The 14,339-nt window shown below is 46.9% G+C and overlaps 1 protein-coding gene across 2 annotated transcripts in view; it reads right to left on the reverse strand.

Annotated features, from left to right (window-relative positions):
* The window catches only part of LOC130588923 (uncharacterized), a 31,046-nt gene extending 17,865 nt beyond the window's left edge, over window positions 1–13,181 (reverse strand). The window contains exon 1 of one of the 2 annotated variants that reach the window (XM_057389949.1): window positions 13,140–13,181. The gene's annotated coding sequence lies outside the window, so the exon portion shown is untranslated. Of the gene's footprint in view, window positions 1–1,050; window positions 1,416–13,139 lie in introns of those variants that run through there. The other variant, XM_057389950.1, reaches the window with a different exon arrangement.
* Window positions 13,182–14,339: the final 1,158 nt, after the last annotated feature.

Genomic DNA, 14,339 nt, shown 5'->3' on the forward strand with positions numbered 1-14,339 from the left:
CTTCCCCCTTCTCCGCACGGTGGTACCAGCCGGACTCTTAAAGACACAGGCTCCTCTCGGCCTCGCAGCCCCGCCCCTTTATTAACATGGCCCGGCCCCCGCCTCGCGGCGGCCACGCCCCTTCCTCCTGTTTTAAAGAGACCGCGCGCCCGGGGCTCTTCTAAAGGGGCCGCCACCCCCGTGCCGCCCCCCCGCCCCAAACTCCACTCGGTGAAGTCGAGCGCCGAGAGTCGCCCTCATTTCTCCGGTTCCCCGGGCGGCGGGGAGGGGGCTCCCCGTGCTCCCGGTGCCCGCCCGGTACCGCAGGGGAGGCGCCCTCGATGGGGCCGGGGAGGGGCCGTCGCGCTCCCCCTGAGGTGCCGCGCGAGGGGGCCCGCCCCCCCAACACTCCCTTCATCCCCAACGGCGGCACCCCCTTAACGGAAACGGCCCGCGGGGCCCCTGAGGGGATGTGAGATGCGGGATGGCGCCGCCCGGCCCCGAGCTRGTGCCCTGCCCGCCCTCCTCCGCACCGGCCTGCCCGGGCCCACCCCGCTGCCCGTGCCATGGTACCCCCGCCTCAGCCCCGCTGCCCCCCCCGTGAGGGGCATTCCACGCAGCGGGCATCGCCGCCAGCCCGATGGCACGGCCCGGAGGAGCCGCTGGACCATCGAGGAGAGGCGCGGGCTGCTGGCACATGCCCTTTCCACACGTTTCTGAGAAAGGCGCGATAAGAGCGGTGGGGGGGAGGAACCTGTGGAGGAGAAGCGCAGCGTCCCTCCTCCCCGGGGCTGAGCACCCCGACTGCCCACCCGCCGAGTGACCTGAGGGCTTTCTGTTGGTGGGAGAAAGCGCCGGGATAAGCGGCAGCCTGGAACTGAACAGGGAGGGACGAGGCAGTAATGGCAAACAGACACAACCTATCAACTCCTAAAAATGCTCGAGGGCCCCATCCTGGACAAATGCTCCGTATTTGGGGGATTAGACATCAATGTTGTTTGGTTTCAAACTGGCAGTGAAGAGTTCGGAAGATTTGTAGCAATCCCCCGCCCTTTTCAGTCCGAGACTTACTCTGTGAAAAGATGGCTTTCAACATCCACTAATCCTTCTCCTTCACCTCCACAAAATGTTCTTAAGATGGGCGATCTCCTGGCTGTAAGGAAGAGGTTCCAAGCCACCGGTGGCACACCGATGCAGCCGAACAGAGAAAGTCAGCGGATCAGTTTTGCTTATCCGCGTTGCCTGAATAACCTGTTTAGCCAATACAACATCAGTGAACAGAAATGCAGTGTCCTCCCTCCCCCTTTATCCTCAAACGACCCATTCTTTGTCCAACTCCCATCTTGTCCAACTCCCACTTTTAAGTAACTCAAGTCTTTGGAAGAAGACCCTTTTAGCGCAACATTCACGCTGGGCGTTGCTCTTGGCTGATAAAATCACCTCCTCTCTTTGCTCAGCCCTCAATCCCTTTTTCTCTTTTTGTCCCTCTCTTCTCCTCCCCTTGTCCTTGCCTACTTACTAACCCTACGGCTTCCTGAACACTGCAACATTAGCAAACAGCTAATGTTCACCTCTTACCCCAAACAGATACTCTTCTTTCAGGGAGATACTTAACAGCGGGTTTTCAGTGCCTTCCAACTGGCAAACCAGAGACCCGAAGTATTTATTATCCGCTGCACAGACTTTCAGCCCGCTGACACCTTTTTTTAGACAAGTCCCCGGGGCTACAAGTTCCCAGGATCCACGACCCGAAGGTGGAGATCCTTGGTCTCTAGGAAGTCTTTCCACCTACTGACACCAGCCCCACCTGCACCCTTCCAGTGATCGCGGCCAGCACCTTCTACACCTGAAGCGTTGGTGAAACTGGAACCACCACATCTTTGCTGCCATCGGTTCCACAAGTTCCTTTACCTGATGTTTAAACCTTGCCAATTTTTACATTGATACGGGTCTTTTTTAATGCAACATCTACACTTCCTCCTCTCCTTTACACATCCCACCCTGCTGGCCAGGCCAATCCAGTATGGTGTAAGGAAGAGAATGTGCACACAGTGCTTCCCGTTGAAGAACTACTCCCACTCTCACCAACACCAGGAACCAAACGCGRTTTGCTTAAGAGGAAGTTTGTTTGCCCTGGGCAGTAGAAGCTGGGATTTTTCTAAGGAGCCTAAAGAAGCCAGGCATCCAACTTCTGTTTTCCAAAAGTACCTTCAAAAATCCTACCCTGTGCCTCAATCCCGACATATGCAACAGCAGTGATAAAATACGAGGAGTTAGTGAACTGCCTTTTTGTTCTCCTCCCTCCTCTGACCCAGTACTTCGCTGTCTTGTCCCTTTAGGAGTTAGACCAGGGAAAATGAACACAAAATGCTTCTMGTTTGCAGATGCTGTGGTTCCTCCGACTCCCCTCCCATCCCCCCGACCCCATCCCCCCACATTTCAAACAGTTATAAATGACTGTGCAACTCTGCAGGCAGCGGTCTCAAATAACCACACCAAGCCTCTCCCCTCCAACGGCTTTAAGTCTCTTCCTTCCTCTCTTTGGGGCTCCGGAGAGCAGCGATCAAGGTGCTTTGCTTCACTCTCAAGAGTTAAGCTGCTACTTCACCACCTTTGGGAATCCACCACAGCAGTGAATTCCCAGAGCTGTCCTTGAAGGGTTTTACCATGGGAACTGACAACAACAGGCTCCAAAATGATCCTAACTGTGAAGACAGGTTGTAAGTCAGGATTTCAGGTAGCAGAGCCCCAGATGGTGGGACTGTCACTGACAGCCTCGAGAACAGCCCTCTGTATCAGGGCCTTGCCCTCCCTTGGCCAAGCTCATAAAAGCTGCCCCAGAGAAGCCAGCTGTCCCAGCTCTTTAGAGCACTCCAGCAAATCCAAGAACATCTTGGAAGCATTACTGCTCTCACCACACTGCATACACTTCCCTCACAACTCCCTGTCTGCAGCAAGGGCAGGAGATCAGCCTGTCTATTCAAAAGCAAGGCCCTCTTCCATTAGGGCAAACCAAGGCTAAGAAAAGTTGCCACAGGAGCTCCAGTTCTGCGGAGCAGACAGATCAGACAAGATAGCCCAGCCAGCAAAAAACATTTGCATGACACTTTCCGTSCATGGTTCAGAGCATGGCACACCCCGATCGTGGCTTTTATTCTCTTTAAGGGCCTGGCCCTGCAAACACTTAATTTTACATGTGTAAGTAGAGTCCCACTGAAGCACAATGGAGCTACTCATGCAAATAACATTGAGAGCGTGTAGGGCTGTGGCTCTGTTTCACTGTTCCATCTGCAGCAGACCCAGTTTTAGAGGATCCTGCCATGCTCTTTCAGTTATTGCCGCTCACTTGTGCCAGTTAAACTATTTATGTAGCTACACTCATAGGTGAGCTGTTTAAATAATCCAACGTTTTTTTAAAAGCCCTACTAACAAGAGCAAATCCTTAACACCACACCAGCTGATGGAGATTTCATCCCCACAAGCAGCTGAACTGGCACAACTGGAGGAGGTGGAAACATCTGAGAAACAGGAGCTTTTGAAGATGGGACTGAGGGAAGGCGAAATGGCGACATGGATCCTTAGCATGTGAAGTCTGGAGATATTACCCTCTTCTGAAGTCACACCCCGCTCATGACCATTGGCTCTCTGAAGTGGAGTCTTCTCCAACCACATAGTCATTCCACATGAAACAGTTTTGCTTCACATGCAACACTAGACTGGACCTTTTTCAGTCGATAATGCTTAAAAACCTTGCCTCAAGGAAAGCTGTCACCAGTAAGAAGAATCTGCCAGCAGTCCCTATACCCAGGATCAGGGACCCCTCCTTGCAGGTAAAGGATGTAAGCACTATGCACATCTGTAGCCAGTACACCACTGCTCCTCAGGATCCCTTGCTATTAGCTTTTACATGGCACATTTGGGCTATGCAAAGTGTTCCCTACATTTTTTTTTTTTCCCAGTTTATGGGCTATTCTATCTCTAGCAACTCTGTTTTGAAATTGCATCACATATTTCCTGTCTGCCAAGGCAAGTTTTCCCCCTTTCAGTGTGATTATAACCTTCCAGCAGGGAAGCTCCACTAACTCCTTAAGAGCTTTGCTCTCTACACTGCTTCCCGACCTGTATTACCGTACACCTGTGTAAAGTGGGTGTAAAACACCATCACTGTTGGATGTGAAGAACATACACCATTAGGAGGATGTTTGGCTTTGTTTGTTTGCTTTAGGTTAGGGGGGTTTTTGCCCTCTTCTGTGCTCCAGTGTAAATGATCAGAGGAGCTGTGGGACAAGAGAGATCAGGCTCTATGAAACCATTTTCTTACAAGCTTTGAGTTTTACACTGCTGCATGCTCTAACGAGCCTTCTCGAAAGGAAACAACCCATTTCTGTAAGGAATCCAGGTGATTATGGTTTGCATACCGCCGTGATCTCTCTGCATGGGCACAGGGGAGCTGCCTTCATGAATCTTGCCGCAGGATGAAGTCTAAAGCTGGACAGTGTGAAAGAAATGGCAAAGGACCACAGGGAGGGGTAGTTTAACATCCATTGTTAACTTGGAAAAAAAAAACCTTCTTTCAGAAAGTCTTTTATTTATTGTAAATCATTCCTAAAAGATTAGGAAATCGGGCTGGGGGAGGGGGAGAGATTGTTRTGGCTTTCTTTCTTGCTCAGTGTCTTTTAGTATTAGACATTAACTCAACTCTCCTCAGTTTTGCTGAGCCTCCATCCTGCAAACCACCAGAGAACATTTTTAACATGCTTTGGGTGAGCAGTCCCTCTGCACCCAATCGTGGGTGGGACTTCAGAGCCTCCCTGAGGAGGGAAATGCCTCTCTATCCGTATCGATGTCAATATCCACATACAGACACACACATCCCCCCAAAACACACACATATATAAACCCCACTTCTGTCCCCACTGGTTAAAAACTATCTGTAGGCACTTACAGCAATGACCATTGCCTGCCTGGCTGCACAGGATACGGAGCTGTGTTGGGAAGGAGACTGGTGGATGGACCTGCCCAGCGCTGGCTGCACAACATCACCCCAATGCAACAGTGTGCAGATGATGGCAAGTTCACCAGAGCAAGAAAGGCCCTGCTCTCACTTTCCTGTCTGCACTGAAAAGACAGGAACAATTGATGTTGTGTTTTCCTGTTCACATAAATACCCGAACAATCTGAGCCTTAATCAAGTTTGGGCTGGAACACAGAACTGTGCCTATGGTTAAAATATTCTTCTGGATCTCCAGAGAGACTTAAAATTGATCTGCCCCCCTTCAAGACATTATCTYGCATCAAAAACTCTGGTGTGATGAACAAAGCCCATGTATTAAAACATTCCAGTTGCAGGAAGCTCTTGCCCTATTTAGAAAGTCATCTCTCAAGTCAATAAGCAGGTATGAGGCAAGTATCATGCAGCCACAGAGATAAATGCTCAGCTCTATCCCCTATGATTGAAAAAAAAAAGAAAAAAAACCAGGGAGAAGAAAAAGGAGAGAGCAGATACTGATTCAGAAGGGAAATCAGGTAAACAGAATCTGGGGAAACATATGCTCATGAAACATATGAAAAATATGAATTCATACCAAACAAAGGTGGRAAATTTTGGCATAGAGGAGACTCCAGGATCAATGATTGCCCAGGAATACTGCTTCCACCACACTGTTCCCATGCTTTACAGGGAACTGCTAACACACACTGAGTGTGGTGGTGCTGCCAGGAGAATTTCTCTGTCAGTGGAATTGCCTGACTCTTGATCCTTCTAAGATTCTCAGCCATGACTTTACAACCGCTTTGTATGTGTATGGCCGTCTTTGAGATCAATGAGAACAGACATGGCAGCAGATCACAAAATTGCCAAACTCACCTTCTGCTTTCCTTCAGCCACCTGCTGAGCCTGGTACAAGCCACCAAACCCCTTGCACAGCCATACAGCCACGTTCTCTGGTCTGCCTGCCCACAGCACCATGGGCACCTCCACGATGTAAAACCAAGCAAACAAAAATTCATTCCCAAAGCAATATTTCTGAGAAAACTATGACCAGATGAAGAAAGCACCTCTCATTAGAAGCATCCTTCTCACAGGATAAATAGGAGGCTAGGTCTGCCCTCAGACAGACAGAAGAAGTAATCTGTCGCCAACACATACAACAGCTTTCTTGGCATAACGGGCTTTTTGTGCCTTCCAGTGCTGCTCCTCCAGCATCCAGCTGCTCAGGGTACCCGCCTGCAGCACAACAGGCCAGCAACATGGACAGATTCCACTCATGCTGCCCCTACAGTCAGCACAGAGGTGTTCGAGGGTAACATTTTGCTCATGTCTCTCCTTCAAGACTGCAATAAAATAAAAACAGTTTCAGCATGAATTCCCCTCTAGACTGTGCACAAAGAAACCAAGCCCTCACTGTACCACAGACTGGCCCATTAAAGCGAATGGTTAAATTCTTGCTATGAAAAAGTAGGCGTTGTTGTCTGTTTTGCGAGGCAGAAATCAATATTCCCGCCTCCTCTCCTTCTGTTATTTCACCTTGAGATACTCATGCTCAGTTAGATGAGATCTTAGTCTTACTCACTGCTACTGCAACTTTTCTCTCTCCATCATTTCACAGGGTCACGGATGTTCTAGGAGTCCTAACCTGCCAGTAATTTACCACTCAATTCCCTAAACTGATCACCACTGGTGATTTTCCTTCCAAATCACACTACTGAAACCATTTCTAACTATTTATCTACACCCTCTATCTCCATCATTTTGCTCCCTGTGTCCTCCAATAACAGCCCTCTTTCTGCCACAGCCTCTCTCTGCTCCGGACCCCTATAATTCACACCCTRGTGCTAGCCTCTCCCATACTGTGGCCATCTTGTAGAAACGATGTTTTATTGTAAAATGCCCCTTCTGCTCTCACTCTCCCGTTAATCTGACTGTGGGGGGTAGCTTGGTTAAATCTATTAATTTTGGGAGTGGGGGGTGGGGCAAGGGGGGAAGGATCTGGGTGACTGATACTCGGCTCAGGCAAGCCTGCAGCAATGTTGGCTGGGGAGAGACAGGCAGGGGAAGATAAGCCAGCCCCATACCTTAACAGCTGCTCCTTCAACCAGGTTTCCCTGCGGCAGTTCAGAGTCAGGGCCTGGACCGATTCCCGCAGATCAGGTAGTAATAATGCCAGGCTGACTGGGCTGTTCTGATGAGTCTTCTTGGATGCAGCTCTGCCTACAATCATGCCTGCCTCTGTCACCTAAGGATTAGACAACTGCAATATGGTCTGTTTGGCACCATGCTTTAAATCCATTCATAAATTGAAGGCAGTGCAGAATTCAGCACTCAGTTAGATAAGCCATGTCTCTCACCCACGATCATTCTCACATTTGTGCTTCATTTTTATGCCATCTGACCACTGGCTCCCAGACAGATTTTAACATGTTCTTGTTGACCTCTAGTGCCTCGCATAAYAGAACCCTTCCCAGCTGACAAATCACCTCTTATATTTCCTAAAAGCTGAAAAGACACAGGTACTCTAGCACAGGTACCTCGCAGAGTAGAGTTGAGGGTTGTTCAGTCTTTAGTTTGCCATTGTTTGCTGATGACAGTCTGATGAAATTGCTTGAKTTATAATGAAGACAGTTTTCATTATCTGTCATTTAAAAATGTCAAGGGAGCTTAGACTGAATGGATAGGTGCAACCTGTTGTTTCAAATAGCTTTTGATGAAAGAAATACATTTCAAAAGTACCAGTCACTGATTTACAGGTGTTGTACTGAAATTACATAAAACAGTGAGATGTCTCCAAAGAAAACATGCAAATTTTCCCCGTTGCTCTTTAGACATTGCCTTATCATCAGTATGGTGCTGACTTTCTTCTGCAGCGATCATCAGCTTTCAGATCTGCAAGTTCTTAGGTGATAGAGGACAATACCAACAAAAATAGGACTCTTCATCATTAAAGGGCACTCAAGAGTTTTGGCTTGCCTACATAAACACTTCACTCTTCTTTTCCATTTTTACTTATGCACTTTTATGGTGCCAACTGTGGACCACTTTAGCAACAGATGTCATGACTGGACATACTTCTGCCTTAACATTTTGCCAGTTCCTCTCTGCTAAYGATACTGGCCTCTCACAGCTGAACTGCAATAACAGACTCTGTGAACATTCCTAGTCCATCTGAGCACAAAATCTGTCAGCTTATTTTAAATCATACCAGGTTATTCCCTAGCCTGAATACATCTGCTGACAATACCTGCCTTGCAGGTCCTGAGAGACACCTAGGACAGCACACTTCTTTCCATCTATAACCTTATATTCCAGAGCATCCATTTACCACGTGAGCTGGTGCTGCACAGGGGACCTASCTGAGTAATCTAACTCTGATGGGATACTACCTGTGTCCTGACTTGCCTACAACATGGGCAGTTCCTACACAAAGCCTGCACCTTTTGTCTGCCCTCTCTGTCAAACCAAGACAAAGTGAATCCCAGCAGTCCATCCAGCATGTAAGAAATACACTGTGCTCAACAGGTAATACTCTGTGTTCAGTGTCCTTAGAAATCACTTGTAGTTTTGGTAATTGCTTTTATATGAGTATCCAGCATCAAAGACAGTAGCAAGAATCTCCTGTAAACATTTAAATGCTGAAGCACATATACCTTCCACTTTATGATCCAATAACAGATTGCTGGTGCTTTGTCCAATAACACAACTTCATCCTGCCTGGATCCCACGCAAGTCTTCCTCTTCTAAGTCCCTACTTTCCCCATGTGCAGAGACTGAGGTGTTCCCCRTGGTGTTCCCGCTCTTGGTGGTGTATATGATATTCAAAACTAAGATGATAATGAAGAAGGAGAGAAGGGCTGAGCCTTAGGATAGTGGATTCTGAAAGTCACAGATGTGGGGAAGAAATAAGAGCTGTTCTGAGACCCGATCATTTCCACGTCTTGTTTCCATTAGGACAATGTTTCCCAGGCATTTACTTGAGTCATCCTTACAAAGCATCTCCCAAAGAAAAGGGTTTATGTTCTTGGCAACACATTCCAAAAAAATGYGTCCCCAGCTCCCTGATGCCATAAGCAAGCATAACTCCAATGATTTCAATAAAGCTGCACTTTCTGTGGCCCTAAGGCTATAACACTACAGCGAACAAAGCCAAATTCCATAAGCCAGATGCTTCAAGGTCTGAATCCAAGTCTTCAACATCTTACAGATATGATCCACCAAAAGATGGCTGAACCCACACCATCAGCTGGCTGTCACTGAGCTGTTTCAGCCACCAGCAGAACATGGACCTGAGGGCCTTGTCCTGGGATACAGCAATGGCTGGTGGACATCAACCTGCTCCTTGACACTCATCTAAGTGCCTCACTCATCTAAGATCTGTGGTGTGCCAGCACTCTCAGTCTCCTCGCTGAGTCCTCTGCCTCTCCAAAAAGAAATCCCCATTCCCCACTCCAGTGGCCACAAGGATGGGTTTGAGAAATGAAATGCTGACACCAAAACCAAATGACTGTACAATATCAGCTGTTTGCCACTCCAGTTTCTTCATCTCCATATAATACAGCTTGTTTTTCCTTTACATCTAAAACATCCAGACAAATACTGCTCAGCACAAGGAGGGGACAGCTCAAGGCTCTTGCCAGAGTAGGTGTGGGATCCACTGGCACAAGGCGAAAGCAGACCTATGGCTCATTTAGATGACAGCATACATCCTGGAATGATAAGCATGTAATGCTGGGTAGTAGCTCAGGACTGARTGAACACAGCAAATGAATGGTCTTTCCAGTTTCAGAAGTGGTCCCTGAAGAGCAGCAGTAAGGGTCTCTGGCTTGATAGTATAGTCTGGGGAATGTACTGCACAGAGCTCCAGTGAGTAATGCTGAAAATCCATAGGCAAAGCAAACGTTTTAAAACAGAGGAGGAAAATCTACTTGAAATCAATACCGTGAAGGTCTCTAAAAGGAAACACTCTGCAAAAAAAGGACACATTTGCCACATATAAATCTTTAATGATATCTTGTAGTTTTAACAAAGCATTAAAAAACCCAAACAAACAAAAAAAGAAACTCCAGTTGCTGTAATACACCTGAGAGAGCAATCATCCTCACATGGCAAAATATGATTTTCACACCTGGTAAATATAATAACTGTGCTGCATCCCAAGGCCAGGGTTAGGGTCTAAGGTGAGCTGTTAATGGAAGGTTAGAGACCACAAAACAGCTCTTCAGGGAGCACCTTTCAGATGCTCTTCTCATGTACAGCACTGCACAGTAATCAGAAGGCACTGGCAGCACATCCTAAAGGCCCTGTCACTGACAGTGTTTCTAACTGTGCAGTCACCAGTTGACAGCTGGGATAGCTGGTTCATGTGCCCATGCTCCTCTGACTCAGGAGAAGGCTCATGCTCTTGTAAGAGCAATTCTGTATTCTTTCATCTCCCTCCTGGCATGCCTTCTGCAGAACACCAGGGTTAACCACTCACTCTCYTCTTGCAGATGAAGAGTGAAGCTGYAGAGCTGAGACAACAAGCTTTGCAACCACACATGGCTAAAACCTCTACACCATTAAAAGAAAAGCAAGCACTGAAAATCAAGGAAAATCCKGATCACAGGCCATGCTGGTAGGAACCTGATGACATTCAGATCTGTCCTGTATCAGCATGCTAGACTGCTAAATCCAGGCAGGATGGCTACACAATTTGCCAATCACTCAGGAACATGAGAGAAGTGAGGCCTGTGGGGAGCCAACAGGCGCCAGAGGTACGTACAGATATTTACAACAAAAAATCCAAGTGGAATCAGCAAGAGGAAGAAGCACAGAGAAAAACACTACAAGATCTAGCACCAAACAAGACACATGGCTTAACAAGACGCTTTAGAATATCTGGCTCCATAAATTAGACTGTGATTCCCAGATCTTTAGCTCCCAGCTCCTGCTGATTTCTGAATATAAAGGGGATGTTTGTCACTCCCAAGATCAGACGCCAGCTCGAATGCCTTTCAAGAAGTACASACATGAGTATGTTCCTAGGGAAGAATGAGCTAGAGCTAAGGCTTCAAACGAGCACAAGGAGAACYTCCTGCCCACAGACAGGAAAGTGGTAACCTCCTTCACTTCCTTTGTGGCTTTAACCTAAACCACAACTCCTCCCTTTGGGTTAGAAGTCTCTTCCACTCATTCAGATGTTTGTCAGCTTGTCTCTCTAATACCTAGCATTTGTCACTGCCACATAGAAAAGAAAAACGCAGCTCTCTTCTTTTTTCCTCTCCCACACCCTTTTTTGCAGTTTCTTCCCTAAACAAGAATGGATTCAATGCATGGGAAAGCAAGTCTAAACTACAGCTCTTCAGGCACAGGCACAGAAATTAGCAATTGCAACATGAGGGGGCAGGGAGAAGGGAGACGTTGGCATACATGCTACACCAACATTTGGGAATGTTGGCAGTGAGGAAACATTGCTGCCAGCAGAAAGAGTGATGCCAAAATAACTCACAGGGCTTTTCCATGAGTGTGAGCACTCCCTCCCAGACCAAGGTGCAACATCCCTCCTGCTCCCCCAGAGAGCTTCAGAGCATGGATGAGGTTATGGAAGCGAGGGGCAGAGCGGGATGAGCACGGGGAAGAGCTGTGCTGCCACTCTGCAGGCCCTCCCTTTGTCCCTGCATGGGGAGGTGAGAAGGACAGGTCCCATTATCCCCAGTGCGGGGCAGGGAGAGGCGGCAGCTCGCCCTCGGAGATACAATCATCTGCTGAATAGAGGTTTAACGACCTGACAAACAGTGGCTCCCACCCAAAACACTCCTGGTCCAAAGGCTTAACCTTATCGTATCCCGGTGATACTGGGTTTTTTACAGAGAGTTGAGCATTGTGAAAGGTTTGAGCAGTTTTTGAGCAGGCATTTTTTGCTACGTGCCTTTACCAGGTAGTCAGAGAGGTGCTCAGTGAGAAACCTCTCCCACTGCTCCCATTGCAACACATAACCAGGCAGCCACACATGGTGCTGGATGATGCAGTCACTCCCTTGTCACCTGCCACTCCCAGGACAGTTYAGGACTATGGAGTGTGAAAGAACAAGCTTTTAATTCCTTCAAGATTTCCAGAGACGTCAAATAACTSTTCTACATCTGATCAGGTTTTACAAAAAATCAAAAAAAGAAGATTTCAAAATTTATACCCAGAAACTATGACTAAATGAACTAAATGCAAGGTTTCGTTTCACCACCTTGAAATGCTTCATTTTGACAGCTTTAAAATTTTTCTCTATTTTTTTTTTCAAGATGAAATACAAACCCGGAGTCAACTTTTCCTGAAAATAGCAACAATTCTGGCAAATCAGCAATTTTCTAAGAAAAATTATCTCTGGAGAAAAATCCTAACAAAACCTAGTTCTGTTATTTCCTCCCCAACACCACACAAGAATATGCCTCCATGGTGTAATTCACCCTTAGGTTTCATAGCAGACATATTGCACACACAGATATTAGAATATGCCTTTGACATCACCAGCACAATGCAAAACAGTGTATATACAATATGGCCAAGCAACGCTGCTATGGAAACCCTTGCTTCGAATTCCTGTGTATGGGGTGTTTTAAATCCTTATCCCGAATATTGCTTTAACAGAATTCTGTGTACTGTATTTCCTCACTCCAGTCATCTCCTTCTTTCTGGAAGGACTCTCCCTCCTGGAAAAGAAAGATGGTTTTGTGGGCGAAGCAGAAGGTGATGAGACCTGCCCTGCATTCCTAGTGCTGCCATATACACCAGCTCCATGAGCTGCAGTAAAAGAAGGGACTGATCTGTGCCTCAGTTTCTGCAGCTGTAAAATGGAAATAAGATTACGTTCCACTTCGGATATGACTCGAGTGTGCTTTGAAATCCTTTGTGACAGCCAGAGGATACATGCATTCCTATTTGTTACTTTCTGTAGGCGAGGAGTTACTGTCCTCTACAGACCTATGCTGATGATCTCTCTATGTTGGAGAACCAAATCAGGAAGTGCAGTCGCCCACTCATAGCGAGCAGATAAGTAATAAAGCAGCACACTTGCCAACTCCTAAGGAGGTGGTTTCTTAAAAAGACATAGGAAGCTTTCGTGTTTTGATGCTGACTAATTTCAGAAAGTTACCATTTCACTCTCTTCATTTTAAACTTCTTCAAAAAACATGTTTACCTGCTGTTCTGAAGGGTCTTCTGCCAGGGAGGATCAGACCAGCCAGATTGAAGGTAACAATGCTGGAAGAAAAGAGGACACTTTATCTGTCCATCTCATCTAATTGCAAGGTGCACCTGCACTGGCCCTAGCGRTACCTTCCAGGTCTCACCTCGACAAGGAGGGCATACTGCAGCCAGAAGTGGCCATCTGAAACTATGCCAGCTGYATCCTGAGATGTACAGCACCACCTCTCAAAATCCGAGCAGAATGTGCAACCTAACAACCACCACCCAGCAGCCAAACTMACCCCTGCAATCCAGTGATCGCAAATGCAGATTAACTCACTTGCATTTGTCTGATGGTGTAATTGCCAGACTGCACATTCAAATGAGTATTTGTTTAACTGTGTGATACACAGATAGAGCTTATACACTGGAGGCCAAATTTACCCCTGTTGTAATTTCCCTAACTCCAGTAGCAATTACTCAAAGGACTAATTTGGCCCACAGTGTTTCCTAGTACATGTGATTCATCATTTCTTTCCTATAACAAAGAATAATACACTGTTTCAATCAGTGGTGATGTCCTGGCCTCCTTGAGGCTGCCGGACTCCCTGTTTAATCAGACATAAAACAAATCACTTGCAGAGGCAGAGGCGTACAAGCATGCTTTAATTACAATATTGTAACACCAATTAGAGATCTATCTAATCGAGGACTCAGTACTTCCTACTCGAGTATTACTCCCATGTTGGGATAATTACTGCTAATTAAGCTTGGAACTAATTAGGCCAAATGATCTCATTTATACCAACATAGATGACTTCTAGGAGTTCACACACATACACAAAAAGTCCAAGGGTGATTTTATCATTCCTGGATTCATAAGCACTTCACTTTCAAAATGGACTACACTTTMCCCATAGATAATCCCTGCTAGAACACAAATCCCAGATCTCAGATGATTCCACATTCTCCCAAGGTAGAGACACACTCTCTGAAGGCCTTTCAGTTGGTTGGCCCAAGTCACCTTCTATTCTAATCGACTCAGTGTATTAACASAGTATGCCCCATTATGGCCTGGTTAATTCCAAACCTACAGGCCACTCTCATACAGTCATTGTTACAGTTTTCAGTGCACTTAGCACTACCCACACCCCCAGAATTGCTGCACACAATTAGGAGGTTTGCTGTAGGGTGCAATGCAGTGTTAACACAA

This window comes from Malurus melanocephalus, unplaced genomic scaffold, assembly GCF_030028575.1.
Source record: "Malurus melanocephalus ecotype Western Australia unplaced genomic scaffold, MMel_1.1 scaffold_21, whole genome shotgun sequence".
NCBI classification, from domain to species: domain Eukaryota; kingdom Metazoa; phylum Chordata; class Aves; order Passeriformes; family Maluridae; genus Malurus; species Malurus melanocephalus.